The sequence below is a fragment of the Balaenoptera physalus genome (assembly GCF_965194825.1).
Source record: "Balaenoptera physalus genome assembly, chromosome: 10".
NCBI lineage: Eukaryota > Metazoa > Chordata > Mammalia > Artiodactyla > Balaenopteridae > Balaenoptera > Balaenoptera physalus.
In genome coordinates this window covers 57,184,803-57,198,641 of record NC_138889.1, presented here as the reverse complement: position 1 = coordinate 57,198,641, position 13,839 = coordinate 57,184,803, and the positions used below count along the sequence as shown (strand labels likewise).

Sequence of the window (13,839 nt, the reverse complement as noted above, 5' to 3'; positions counted from 1 at the left end):
GTGTGCCTGTTTCTATCTGTATAAGCAGAGAAAGAATCTTCACAGGGAACTATGAATAAGGAGGAATTACAGGAAAAAGTAGAAGTTACAGAAAGACTAGGAAGGACTGATCAGCGCTGGTGGTCATACATAATAGCTCACAAAAGGAGGGCTGTCTAACAGTTAAAAAGCACTGGTGGTCACAAATACTCACCAAGTACTGGGTTGGCCAAAAAGTTCGTTCAGTTTTAAGTAAAAATAAAAGACACGTTTTCATTTTCACCAAGAATTTTATTGAACAATGTATTCGCTAACCGAACGAACTTTTTGGCCAGCCCAACAGAATGAGGGTCCAACATAATGTTCCCAGATAATACTTAAGTTTGCAGAGCAGAGCTGACTTCATGAACTCCTATTCACTCATCTTCTAGCAGTGGTTCCCAGACTTTAGCATGCATCAGAATTACCCAGAGGACACGCTGAGATGCAGATGCCTGGGACCCATCCCCCAGAGTTTCTGATCTAGAAGGCTGAGGTTGGGGTGGGGTCTCAAAACTTGCATTTCTAACAACTTATCAAAAGATGCTGGTTGATGCTGCTGGGTCTGGAACCACACTCTGAGGACCACTTTCCTACCTGCATCACTAATCGCAGTGATGTGTTTACTGAAGCGTAAGTAGTAGGTTCTGAATAACGGTAACATTCAGGTCACTATAGCATAATGACTGGACAGTGTTTTATAACCCTTGCCAAGTAAGAGACTAAAATTTCCTCCTTTCAAAGGAAGAAATTAGATTATAAGAAGATAAAACCTATGTGAAAGCATGAACTGAAAGTCGTATTAATGTAGCAACTGAAGTTTGTCTAGAAAGATGAAGCTCGGCCTCATAACCAGTGGCAGGGATCTAAAACACTGTGAGGAGACCAAGCCATGGACGCCAACCAAGGATCAGTTAGTTCATAACTGGATAGCAGGACTTTGCCAATTTGAAAAAGTGTTCCTTTTACTTTTTGTTCTGGTCAGGTGACTTCCTGGTTATTTCCCTGGAAAAGGTTATTTGCCTGGGAAAGTCAAAATTATAACTTAAATCTTGGGATGATATCAAAATAAGTACAGCATGCAAATAAGTACAAAAATAATGAAGAAATTAATTAAGCCCAAGGTGTTGATGTTTTAGAATAAGACGAAGCATAAGTATACAAATAAGGTTTGTAACCACTGTATTTGTATATGTCTTATTTACTATTTAAGGTTTTTGATGTATTCAAGAGAATCAGCCAAATTAAACTTGTAATGGCAATTATATTAAGAGAATTTAAACAAATCTGTAAGTAACAAGTAATGTTTAATGTCATCTATTAGGATGATGTTATTCCTCTTTAGGCACAAAAGCCTCTTGGAACTTCCAAATACCTGAGAGATTGCTCACCTCAGCCAGAAATTCGGCTCTCAGGAAAGGTTTCAGAAAGATGCTCCAGAGGAGGTAAAGTAGTTTACCATCTCTTATACTGCTGATTTAAAGGTGGAACGCTGTCATCCCCAAAGAATTCAACTGCAGGATTGAACATACACTGTGCAAAGTGGGGAAGAAAGTAAAATTTATTGAGCATCTACTTAGTACCAATCCAATCTCAGCACCTGGCTCACTGTGCATGCTCAATAACCACTATCTGTAATCCTAATGCAGACAGACAGTGTTAAAAAGGATAAAGAATTATAATAATTATGGAACACAGAAAAGAGACCGATTTACTGTACCTTGAGAAAGGAGTCAAAGAATATGCCAGGGTGAAAAGGCAGGAAGAGATTCCGTATTTTAAGCCTAAGGAGGCATCTAAATACATGGCATCTTCTGGAGATGGCAAGTTCTTACGTATGATTACAGGAAAGGATGTAGGGGGAGAGGTCATCACAAGTGAGGCTGGAGAGGAAGGTTTAAGAGCAGATCATGGATAGCCTTGAATGCAGCCACACCAAGGAGCGTGGACTTATCATCTAGGTGATGGGAAGAAACAGGATCAGATCTAGGTTTTAAGAAAATCTAATTGAGCTGCATACAACATGAACAAGTCTTACAAACATGAAATTGAGAGAAGAAAGCAAGGTTGAAAATGTGATTTCATTTAAAGTTCAAAACTAGACAAAATTAACCATAGTGCTTAAGGATACACATGGTAAAGCTATAAATGAAAGCAAGGAAGTGATTACCACAGAAGTCACTATATACCTGGAAGGGGGGACAGGGGTGGAGTAAGAAGGATATGATTGGGAAGGGACACACAGGGGTTTCTGAGGTGCAGTCATTTTTTTGGCCTGGGTGGTAGTAATATGGGTGTTTCCTTCATTGAACAGTATGCTATATACATTTTTTTGCCCTGTATTATATTTCACAATAAAATGTTGTAGAATATATAATTGGAAGCATCTGGAAGGATGATGAGGTGGGCAGAGTCTGAAGACACGGAGAGAAATCAAGAGTTGGTCACAATAGTACAGGCAAGGGAAGAGACCTTGAGTAAGGTCATTGGTAGTGGGACAGAGAGAAAAAAAAAAAGGGTATTGAGAATTACTTAGAAGTTAGGTTTCAGTGACCCATTAGAAATAGAAAGGAAAGGAGAGGAACGAATCGTGACTGTAAGATTTTTTAAGTTTTAAGCTTGGGAAGCCGGATGTTAGGCAGGAAAAACACAAAGAGCAGGAGACTGATGCAACAAAAAAAATTTGAGATATGATTCACATAGCATGTGAATTCACTCTAAAATTCACTCTTTAAAGTGTACAATGCAGTGACTTTTAGTATATTTACAGGGTTGTGCAACTATCACCACTATCTAATTCCAGACTATGTTCACCACCCAAAAAGAAACCCCATACTCATTTACTCATTAACAGTCAGCCCCCATTCCCTGAGCATCCTTGCCCCTCAACCCTTATGTGATTTTAAGAGAATAAAAACCTGTTTTGTGGGTTAAAACTGTCTTGATAGAGTAATAGTGACATTCAATTGGTCTCAGCAGCCCAATCCCCAAAGAGATCTTGTATCAGAGCCTTAATTTGTCTCTCCACAAAGATGGGAGCTCTGGAGAAGTTGAGGAACCTTCTTTTCTCAAGATGTAGATGGGAACATCCCCAGTCCTAGTTCCACCTTGGAAAGAGACTGAAGTCAACAGGGATCAAGGTGGCAGAAACAGGTGTCAGGTTATAGTGGCTTTCAGCCAGTGGCAGTATCGCACCCTCCAGGGTGTGGAAAGGTGTGTGTGTGTGTGTGTGTGTGTGTGTGTGTGTGAGGTGGGGGGTAAGTTGTCACAATGATTGGGGAAGCACTCCATGCATCAGAGGGCAGGGGACAGGGATACTAACCTCAAACAAGGCATGGGGCAGTCCTGCATAACCAAGAATTGTCCCACCCAAAATTCCAATAGAGCTCCACCTCTCCTCTGAGAAGCAATAGGGGCAGAATTCCTATTATTTCTGAAGTACAAAAGCCAAAATGGAGAGTTACGATCTGTAGTTGGGAACCAGGCCCAGGCCTGAGAATGTGTGGTTAAGAATAGCTTAGAGAACAGAAGATTTAAATTAGCTCACAGTGAAAAGAGAGTATTAATAGAAACCCAGATATTAATAGTGATGAGTCTCAGCTGAGGAGGACCGTGGCCCAGGACTGTAGCATTCAACCATCACTTCTCTCGAGTCTTGTGCTACGTGTTATAGCTGCAGCTTCAGATACAGGAAAGGGTAAAGGACATATTCAGTGGTACAAACCATCAGAAAGAGTACCTGCAGGGGTATGCCCTATAGTCCATCTTAAAAAATTAAGAAGGCTCATTAGGGAGCTCTCTATATAAGCACAAACTTTTTCTCTCTCTACACTGATTTTGTATGAAACTCTGCCATTGGTCATCCCTTTAATTCCAGCACTGAAGACCCTGTTAAAATTGGCACTTTGCTTTCAAACATGTATTATATGTGAAGCTCTGGGAAGCATAAGCAGCAGCAGGAGATAGTCCTTAGAGTAAAAGCGCCTCTCTTCCAGTGGTGAACACAACTAAATAAAATACACATTCACCTGTGCAACATATTGCAACAGGAATAATTTCATAGCTGAAAGTAAGTTTTGGGGTCAGCTTTGCTACTTATGAACTGCACGAACTTGGGATCTTTCATATCACCAAGCTTCAACTATAAAATGAAGATGATAATCCGGACAGCGTTGTTATGAGAACCAGAAGTGAAAGGCTGTTTTTTTTTTCTTTCCTTAAATAAAGAATATAAACGTTATAAACTTTCCTATAAAGTTCTGTTAGAGTATAGAAGTGGGAAAGTTTATGTTTGATATGAGAACAGTTTAACAAAGGAGGAAGCGTTTGAACTAGGCTTCAAACACATGATTAGGATAGCAAATGTCTTACACGAAAAGTAATAATTTATGCAACATCTTCACTGAGCCACTGCTTTGTGCCAGGCCTGGGCCAGGCAGTGGATGTTAATGACTTGGTACTGGTTATTGTATTGCTTTTATATTGCCTCAATACATTTGTTTATTCATTAATTCTTTCCACAAATACCTAAGATGCAATTAGTTTACCAGAGTAGCCAGACACCTAGAAAGTGTGAGACACCTGGACTCAGGGAGAGGTGGTAACCAGACAGGGCATGGTAGGTCCTGAGAGAGGTTCCTACCAGAAGCTCAGCCCAGCTTAGGTAAAGGCTGGACATCTGAGACCCTGAGATGGGGTGGGAGACACAAGGAAGGAGGCATAGGTGAGTTCTACTGACAGTTATATCTAATAAATAATGCTGTGCAGTTCTGGAGCTATTGATAGAAATCAGCTTCATGCCTTGCTGCAAATGACTAAGAATACGGACTTCCCTCCCAACTCTAGGCTTGGAAACAATTCTTTTTCCACGTCTATGTCACAAGGCAGGACATTATGTAAGATGCCCTGAATCCAATGAATGCTACAATCAACTGAATGCCCCCTGGTGTTTAATGTAAGCTCTGAGCCAGGCTGTCCTATGAGGGAAGAGGAAAAGGTGGAGGAAGAAGAGGAGGAGGAGGAGGAAAGGATAAATTATTTCCCTATAATTCTTCAATAAGAAAATACAGGAAGGCCAGCCTCAGCGGCTGGGGAGAGCAGGAGGAGGTCGCGGTGGGGGGAAGATGCTGCACTTTGGTGTAAATTGCAGCTGGTGAGGGATAGTTTCTCAGACTCAAGTTAGAAGTGAGAGTTCAGATAAGTGAGGCCGTCATTGCTGCTTTGAACACCTCAGAAGGGGAGAATGGATTTATCAGGAGTGAAAAAGAAGAGCCTGTTAGGAGTCAAAGAAAATAATAACAAGTCCAGCACGAGGGCTCCTGCTCCTACCAAATGCAAAGACCGCTCTGATGAGAAGTCCAAGGATCGCTCTAAAGATAAAGGAGTCAAGCGAGAAGGGTGGTGGTGGGGATAAAACTCAAAAGAGGTGCAGCGCATCCCGTGGTACCAGCAGCACCAGGTCTCCGTCCAGCTCTCCTCCAGCTCGGGCTCCAGCTCATCTTCGGCATCGAGCCGCTCAGGAAGTTCCCGCACATCCCGCAGCTCCAGCTCCGGCAGCTCTCCTGGCTCTCCGAATCCTTCTCGGCGCAGGCATGACAACAGGCGGCATTCCCGCTCCAAATCCAAACCACCCCAAGGAGATGAAAAGGAAAGGAAAAGGCAGCGCTGTCCCCTAAACCCACCAAAGAACACATTGGGAGCCTCATCAGGAATGTGACCAAGATCACATCATGGAGATATTCTCCACCTATGGGAAAATTAGAATGATTGACATGCCTGTAGAAAGGATGCACCCCCATCTGCCTAAAGGCTATGCATATGTGGAGTTTGAGAATCCAAATGAAGCCAAGAAGGCGCTGAAGCACATGGACGGAGGACAAATTGATGGCCGGGAGGATCACTGCCACTGCTGTGCTGGCCCCCTGGCCCAGGCTACCCACAGGCGAGTCGGCCCTCCCAGGAGAATGCTGCCACTGTCCCCCATGTGGCGCAGGTCACCTCGACGGTTGAGGAGAAGGTCACGTTCCCCTCGGCGCAGGCAGGTCCCCCGCCCGCTGCCATCACAGGAGCCACTCCAGCTCCAACTCCTCCTGATAAGCAGGGCCACTGAAGCTCCGCCCCTGGGAGTTGCATCCCATCCAACTCACTTTTGTCACTTTTCTAGCCGAAGGAGGATCAGTAGGAAAGAAATCCCTCACTCAGGGGCAGGTTTCAAAGGTGAAGGCAGCAATTGAGACGTTTCCCCTGGCGGCAGAGTTCTGGCTGCAGGAGCGTTGTTGGTTTGGGGTCATGCCTATAAAGATGCCCTCCAGTTTTCTGGCTAGACGGCTCCCACGTCTCTAGTTCCTGAGAGTCAGTTTAGTGGCAAAGCCAGCAGGGATGAGCAGGGGGCTCCAGGTGGTGGTTCAGCCCCAGCCTGGGAGCACGTTTTCCCATTCCACAGATGACCTGAGGCCAATCTGGTGGCCTGGTCATGCCCTAACCTGTTGGCCTGCAGAGTCCCTCAGGAAAGGGCATGCTTTTATGCAGCTGTCACTCCTGTTAGCCTGGCCCTGCTCCCCTGCTTGAGTCCTCTTCAGACCTCTAGGGTCAAATACCCCATTATCTGCCCAAAATGGTTCTTTCCACATGTACTCATGCGTGTGCATGCACACACACACACCCCACGTCTCCCTTTCTCTCTCTGAAATTGGTGAGCGAGTTGAGAGCCAGCTATGCCAGGTCATCACGGAACCCCCTGTTGTACTGGTATTCATGGTGGTCTTGCAGGTTACCTTGGCAACGTGCACATTGCTTTTTTGGCTTTTATTGTATAGTCGGTACTGTAAGTTTTCTGTTTTGAGTTTTATAACTTTGTAGCATTTTAGATAATGTTGTGTTTGTGCTTTGTTGGAAAATATATGGGAAAAGCAAGAGGGAGATTATTTTGCGCCTTCTCCAAGCTGTGTGCTGTTTAGCGTAAGAGTAATAACGAAATACATTTACTCTATGCCAGGCACTGAACTATGCACTTTATATATATTTCATCCTTACCCATCCTATGAGTAGTTACTACTGTTATCCCATTTTACAGATGAAGAAACTGGGGCATGAAGCAGCTAAGTAACTTAACCATAGATAAAAAGCTATGAGGTACCAAAGCGAGGACTTCTGACTCTGTCTTCTGGGCTCTTCTTGCTAACCAAGGCTTCTTCTCTTAAACTCAGACCTGCCTTATATCTCTCAGCTAGGGATTTCTGCAACTTTTTAGGTCTGAAGTATTAAGACTCTCAGCAAGGGTGGTAGACGCAGGAACTAAAAATAAGACGTTATTACATAATACACTGTTTTATGTTGAATCTTATAACTAGAGAACCTTTGAGTGGTGATCTATCAGAAAAACTGGGTTCAATCATTAGTCTGCTATTTATTGTGTGATCCCAGGAAAGTTCCATGACCTCTCTAAGACTCATGAAGAAAGTATCACCTGCTCTGTTTATCTTATGAGGTTGTAATAAGAATCAGTTGTGTGTAAGCGTTAGTGTGCTGGCTTTGGGACCACTCTGAAGATTTTTTAAGTTCTTCAAATGTGTGGATCAATGCAGCTGCCAGATAAAGTATTACCCACTACAATAAAGCAGATAGTCCTGAGCCTGGATCAGAATCCTGGATTGTTGGGAATATTAATAGCCACTCCTGCTTCGCGTGTGAGCCTTATGTAAAGCACCTCATGTGATGCCTGTCTGGCTCAGATGCTCAGTGAATGATTCCTTTCCTTGCCCCATCCCTGCACGAATCCCTCCTACCCTCATGCCCCCACCCCGGCTTTGTGCTTTTATTGGTGAATTACAAGGGACTTGCTACTCCATAGGCTAAGCAATAATCCAGGTAGGAACAGAACAAGAACTGTCTGGTATTCCCCCATCTCAGATCATTGGGGCTCACGAGCAACACTCATTGCCTGCCTATGATTCCGTTTTCCCATGCCCCGAATAGGCTGATTCATTTGTTCAGGGTACACCGTGGAGTCCTGCCAAATGCAAATAAACTGTCTATGGGGCACGTGCCGAGCTATGCTGGGAGCAGGCTCATTACTGCCACAGTCACTACAACAAATAACAACAAAAGCCTCTAGGCGCAAATTAGCACACATAATAAACTTAATTCAAGAAACACTGAAGAGACCCTTAGTTGCATTTTAACTTACACAACACCATTTATCACACAAGTGCCATGGGGCCTCTACAAACTGAAAATAAGACATTGGTACAGATTAGCTTCTACTACGCCTCAGTGACCCTTCCAACTTAAATCCACCTACCACACACACACACACACACACACACACACACACACACACACACACACACACAGGTGTGAAGGGAACACAGGGAAGATTGCAGAAAGAGTAACTGAAAAGAACTCACAGTCTGGAAATTATGAGAGAGTTTCTATTCCAAACTGGATTATTCCTTAGCCTCTGGACTTAGAAGTATCAAGTCCCCTGTAATTCATGCATAAAAGCACAAAGCCAGGAGGGAAGTAAAGGAATCATTCACTGAGCACCTGAGTCAGACAGGAATCACAGGAGGTACTTTACGTAGGACACACATGTAAACAGGGGTGGCTATTAATACTCTCAACAAACCGAGACAAAATCACTGCGATGGTACTTGCAAACCTCTTTTCCAAAGTAATACACAATGTGTTACAAGAGGGACGAAACACCAGATACAGAGACAAACAATAATAGCTAGCATTTGAGCACCTATACAACGGGCCAGTATTGTGCTAAACTCTTTACTCATGTACACTGTCTGATTTTCAATACTCACGACCACCTAGGAAGTACATGATATTATCTTCCTTTTGAGGACGCACAAAATGAGCTGCTTGAAATGGTTAAGCATCTTGCCTGGTCAGTCACCCAGGTTCAAATCCCACCTCAATCTTCTTCTGCCTGGGTGACTTCAGCCAAATCCCTCAACTTTGCTATGCTTTAGCATCCGAACAGTGAACGGGGATAAGGCCCAGCCCTCCCTGCCACTCCCTGAATGCTGCAAGGACTACATGTTATACAGAGGAGTAAAGTGTAAAGTGCATGGAAAAGTATTTTGTCTTCTCCTAGGTGGCCTGCAGTCCATGGCAGGCAGAGACCATTTCACAAGATCTTTTAAAATCCCTGAAAGTAAGACTGTAATGCATATGCCGAATGATTATGCATTCATAATCACTATGAATGAGTACTGATATCAACACAAATATGAATATAATGATCATGCATTCAAGATTACAGGTGAACAAAAACTGTCTCGTCATCTTCGCAACATATTTACTGAGCACCCACTTCTGTGGCTGGCACTGCGCCACATGCTGAGGAGACACAGATGCGTAGGAGGACTTGGAGAAAGACAGTAGTGCACTGAAAGCAGAGTGACCAAAATGACCGCGGGGAGTAAAGGTGGCAGTGAGAACTAACACAGCTCAAGTAAGGGTTCATAGTGGCAGGAAAGGAGTGACACAGGGAAGGCTGAGAAGACCGCGGAAAAGCTATGAATGATCCTCTTAAAAGAATTTCGAAAGAGTCAGCAAACCAAGGAGCTACCTTAAGAGAATCAGAGAAGCACAGTCACATGAGGGAGGAGGAGAGTAAAAGGGCAGAAGGAGAAGGGCTCTCAAGTGAGCTTGAAGTCTACCCCTCAGTTCTGCTCAGGGCTAGCTGCCTATGCAATTTTTTCCCTCTCTCTCCATTCCCCCTCTTCTCGCTTTATATCATAAATGGTCTTTTTCTTCTTCTTTTATGCCTTTGGCCCACTTAGGTTACAAAGGGCCCTGCTTTTAGGGTGTCTCCAGGGATACTTCAACTTCTGTTTTCTTATCCGTTAGATAGTTATAACGTCCCAGGATTATTGTGCATATAAAGTGAGGTAACATATAACTGTTCAACAAATGGTGCTGGGAAAACTGGATATCCACATGCAAAAGAATGAAGATGAACCTTTACACCATACACAAAAATTAACTAAAAATGGATCAAAGACTTGCATGTAAGACCTAAAACTATAAAACTCTTAGAAGAAAACATATAGGAAAAGCTCCATGATGTTGGATTTGGAAATGATTTCTTAGATATAACACCAAAAGCACAGGTAACCAAAGAAAAAAATAGGTAAATTGAACTACAGAAAAATTAAGAACTTCTGTGAATCATAGGACACAAAAGAGCAAAAAGATAACCCATGGAATGGGAGAAAATATTTGCAGATCATATATCTGATAAGGGGTTAATATCCAGACTATATAAAGAGCCGTTACAACTCAACACGACAACGAGAACAACAACAACAAAAACAACCTGACTAAAAAGGGGGCAGATTTGAATAGACATTTCTCCAAAGAACATATACAAATGGCCAATAAGCATATGAAAGAAAGTTCAACCTCACTAATCATTAGGGAAATGCAAATCAAAACCACAATGAGATACCACTGCACATCCATTGGGATGGTTGCTGTCAAAAAAATAGAAAATAACAAATGTGTCAAGGATGTGAAGGAATAGGAACCCTTGTGCACTGTGGTGGGAATGTAAAGTGATGTAGCTGCTACAGAAAGCAGTTTGGTGGTTCCACAAAAAATTGAAAATAGGATTTCCATATGACCCAGCAATTCCACTTCTGGGTATATACCAAAAAAGAATTGAAAACAGGGTCTTGAACGATATTTGTATACCCATGTTCATAGCAGCATTATTCAAAGTAGCCAAAAGGTGGAAGCAATCCAGTGTCCGTCTATGGATGCAGGGAGAAACAAAATGCAGTATATACACACAATGGAATATTATCCAGCCTTAAAAAGGAAGGAAATTCTGACACATGCAACAACATGGATGAACCTTGCAAACTTCATGCTTAGTGAAATAAACCAATCACAAAAGACAGCTCCTGTACAATTCCACGTACATGAGGTACCTAGAGAAGTCAAACCCATAGACATAGAAAGTAGGATGGTAATTGCCAGGGGCTGGGGGAGGAGGGAATAGGGAGTTGTTGTTTAATGGGCACAGAGTTTTAGTTCTGTAAGATGAAAAGAGTTCTAGAGATGGGTGGCGGTGACAGTTGTACCACCATTCAAGGATGTGGATGTACTTAACGCCACTGAACTTGTACACTTAAAAATGGTCAAGTTGCTAAATTTTATGTTATGTGTATTTTATGACAATTTTTAAAAAAAGGAATAAGGTTCTAAAGATAGAAATAATTAACATACATAAAGCATCCAGCAATAAAACTTGGCAATGAACCTTAGTTCCTTCCTCTCCCCTGATGCAATCCTTTATTTCAAAGATCTTTTCAAACTACCTAAGGAGCTCAGCACCAATCCAGTTCCCCAGCTCTGCCATTAAATCTCGCTGTGTATTCCAGGACGAATTCCTCCCCTTACTGAGCTTTTTTTTTTTAATCATTAAAAAAAGAAGAAGGAAAAAAAAAAAAGGATTAAACTATACTACATTCCCTTTCAGCTATAAAAATACAAACACACTGAAGGTTGAAGAGATTAAGAATAGGCTAGCAGAAAGGAAGGAAAGGAAACATTTTTGAGCACTTATTATGTGCAAAATATTGTGATAGGGGCTGGGGGATTCACAAATACAAATATACGAAAGGAAGGTGATAATTCCTGATTTGAGGGAAACAAAGGTAGACATCATGATCTATGTGGAGGTTACAGGAGAGAGTGATTAACTGCTAGGGGAAATCCAGGAAAATCCACCAGAGAGGTGATAATTGAGGGCCCTTGATTTTTGAGGAGGGATGTGAGGGATTAGAAAGAGTCAATCAGGTAGAACAGAGGCAGAAGGGCAAGCAGGGCAGAAGGACCAACGGGAGTCCCTTACAGAGAATGGATACACTAGTCAGGGCACAGTCCAGAGGACAGGTGGAAGCCAGTCTGGAAAAGCAGTTTGGGATCTGATTGCTAAATGCCCAAAAAGCTGGGAAAAGAAGCTTGGATTTTATGCTAAAAGTTTTGAGGAAGCACTGACAGCTGAAGCTGGAGAGTGACAAGATCTGACGTGCAGGTCATAGAAATATCACGTTGGTAACAGTGTACAAGAAGGTAGATTAAGGGAAACAGGAAGCTATTGCCATAGTACAGACAAAACAGGATGAGGGCCTGAATGAGGCAGTGGCAGTAGGGAAGGAGAGGGAAGAAAGCTCTCTTTGCCTCATGCAGCTCCCATAGATAAAGGCAGGAATGGTGCACGAACTCCAGAAGGTTGGCTCTTATACATGATGGACCTTGAACCACATTCTTATTTCTAAACAGTTTCTGACTAATTGTGAATGTCCCCAGGTCCAGGGCAATCACTCAAAGGGAGGAAACTAGGCATAAAAGTTAATCTGTTTCAGCTGCTAGGCTACCCCCCCTCACCCCCTTCGAACCAGAAATAATGGAAGGCAGCAATGGAAAAAGGAGCATCTGGCAGCAGTAAAGACCCATCCCTTCCCGTGCTGGAGCTGTTGGCTCATCCTTGGACATCACAACAATCAAGAATGGAGAATCGTTCTTTTCATCCCTTCTCACAGCATTATCCCAGCAACCTCATCCCCTAACAATGGTGTGGTTTGTGTTATGTTTTCCCTCTGTCACCGCCCCTCCCCACCACAGCACAACGGAGATGCTGTGCCCCAGGGGCCAATGAGGTTGTGAGCCTCACAGCCTCTGAACAAGTCTTTGAGGGGTAGGATGCTCCTTCAGAAAGAGCTGCATGAAGGAGCAGATTAAAAAGACCAAACATGAACTAAAAGGAATGGGGAAGACCATTTTCCCCCCTCTATTAAACTAGCAAAAAAGATTTTAATGACATTTCCCAGTGGTGGTAAGTGTGTGATTAAACAGACACCCCTGTCTGTTGCTCAAAGCTATTTGTTGATATGATGTGTCTGGAAAACAATTTGGCAGTATTTCAAGAGCCTTAAAAATGTTCATCTCCTTTTGCCCAATAATTCTCATTTCTGGCAAATGACTAAGGGAATAATTCAAAGGAAAGAAAACTATATATGCATGAAGATACATATTATAGCATTAGAAGGTAAAAAAAGTGGTACAGTTTCTGTTCTTTAGATTTTTTTTTCTCCCATGTCTACCCCTCTGACTTTCCCTTAGGCTTTGTAATGTTGATCTCTATGGCTCTTGAGAGAACCAGATATAATGACAGAAATTACAAGCTCTTACCTGAGTATACAAACTTAAAGAAGATGTGCTGTAAGAAAATTTACCACATGACTAACCAAACTCAGCAACGAGTTACATTAGAGGCTTTCTATTCATTTTATAGGATAGCAAATTATTATTAAAAATTCATTTAAAATAATGAATTTATACATTCAGTATTCTACCATGTACCAGGCACTGTGCTAGGGGCCGAGGATATAGCAGTAAACAATACAGACACGGTCCTTGATCTCAGAGCCCAGTACCTAGCAGAGACGTCAACAAAAAACAAGTATCAATAATTATAATAAAGCATGATAAATATTATGATAGAGGGAAATATGGCATGCTAGTGGAATGAATAGCAAGAGGGTCTTATATCCTTATTGAAGGGATCAGATAAAGCCAATGGGAAGAAGTTAAGGAATGTGGACTTCATCCTCAGGACCAGAGCACATACCAGGTATCTGCCACCAAGCTCTGGGCAGATCTGCAGCAGCCTTCTTGGGTACCTGCGTAAGGGAAGCTGTTTTTTTGCAACATCCTTGATATAAGTTTGATCCTGAGAAGTGACTTATTAACACTTATTTACTCATGGTGTTGTGACGGGGGACAGTCCAAGAGACA

At 42.6% G+C, this 13,839-nt stretch overlaps 1 protein-coding gene and 1 pseudogene across 3 annotated transcripts in view; one reads left to right on the top strand and one right to left on the bottom strand.

Annotated features, from left to right (window-relative positions):
* The window catches only part of GAB2 (GRB2 associated binding protein 2), a 174,223-nt gene that overhangs the window by 78,038 nt on the left and 82,346 nt on the right, over nt 1-13,839 (bottom strand). The gene's annotated exons all lie outside the window — the stretch shown is intronic.
* Nucleotides 3,258-6,221, top strand: LOC309636804 (annotated as a pseudogene). The gene has a single exon. The product of its transcript is annotated as an uncharacterized misc_RNA (transcript).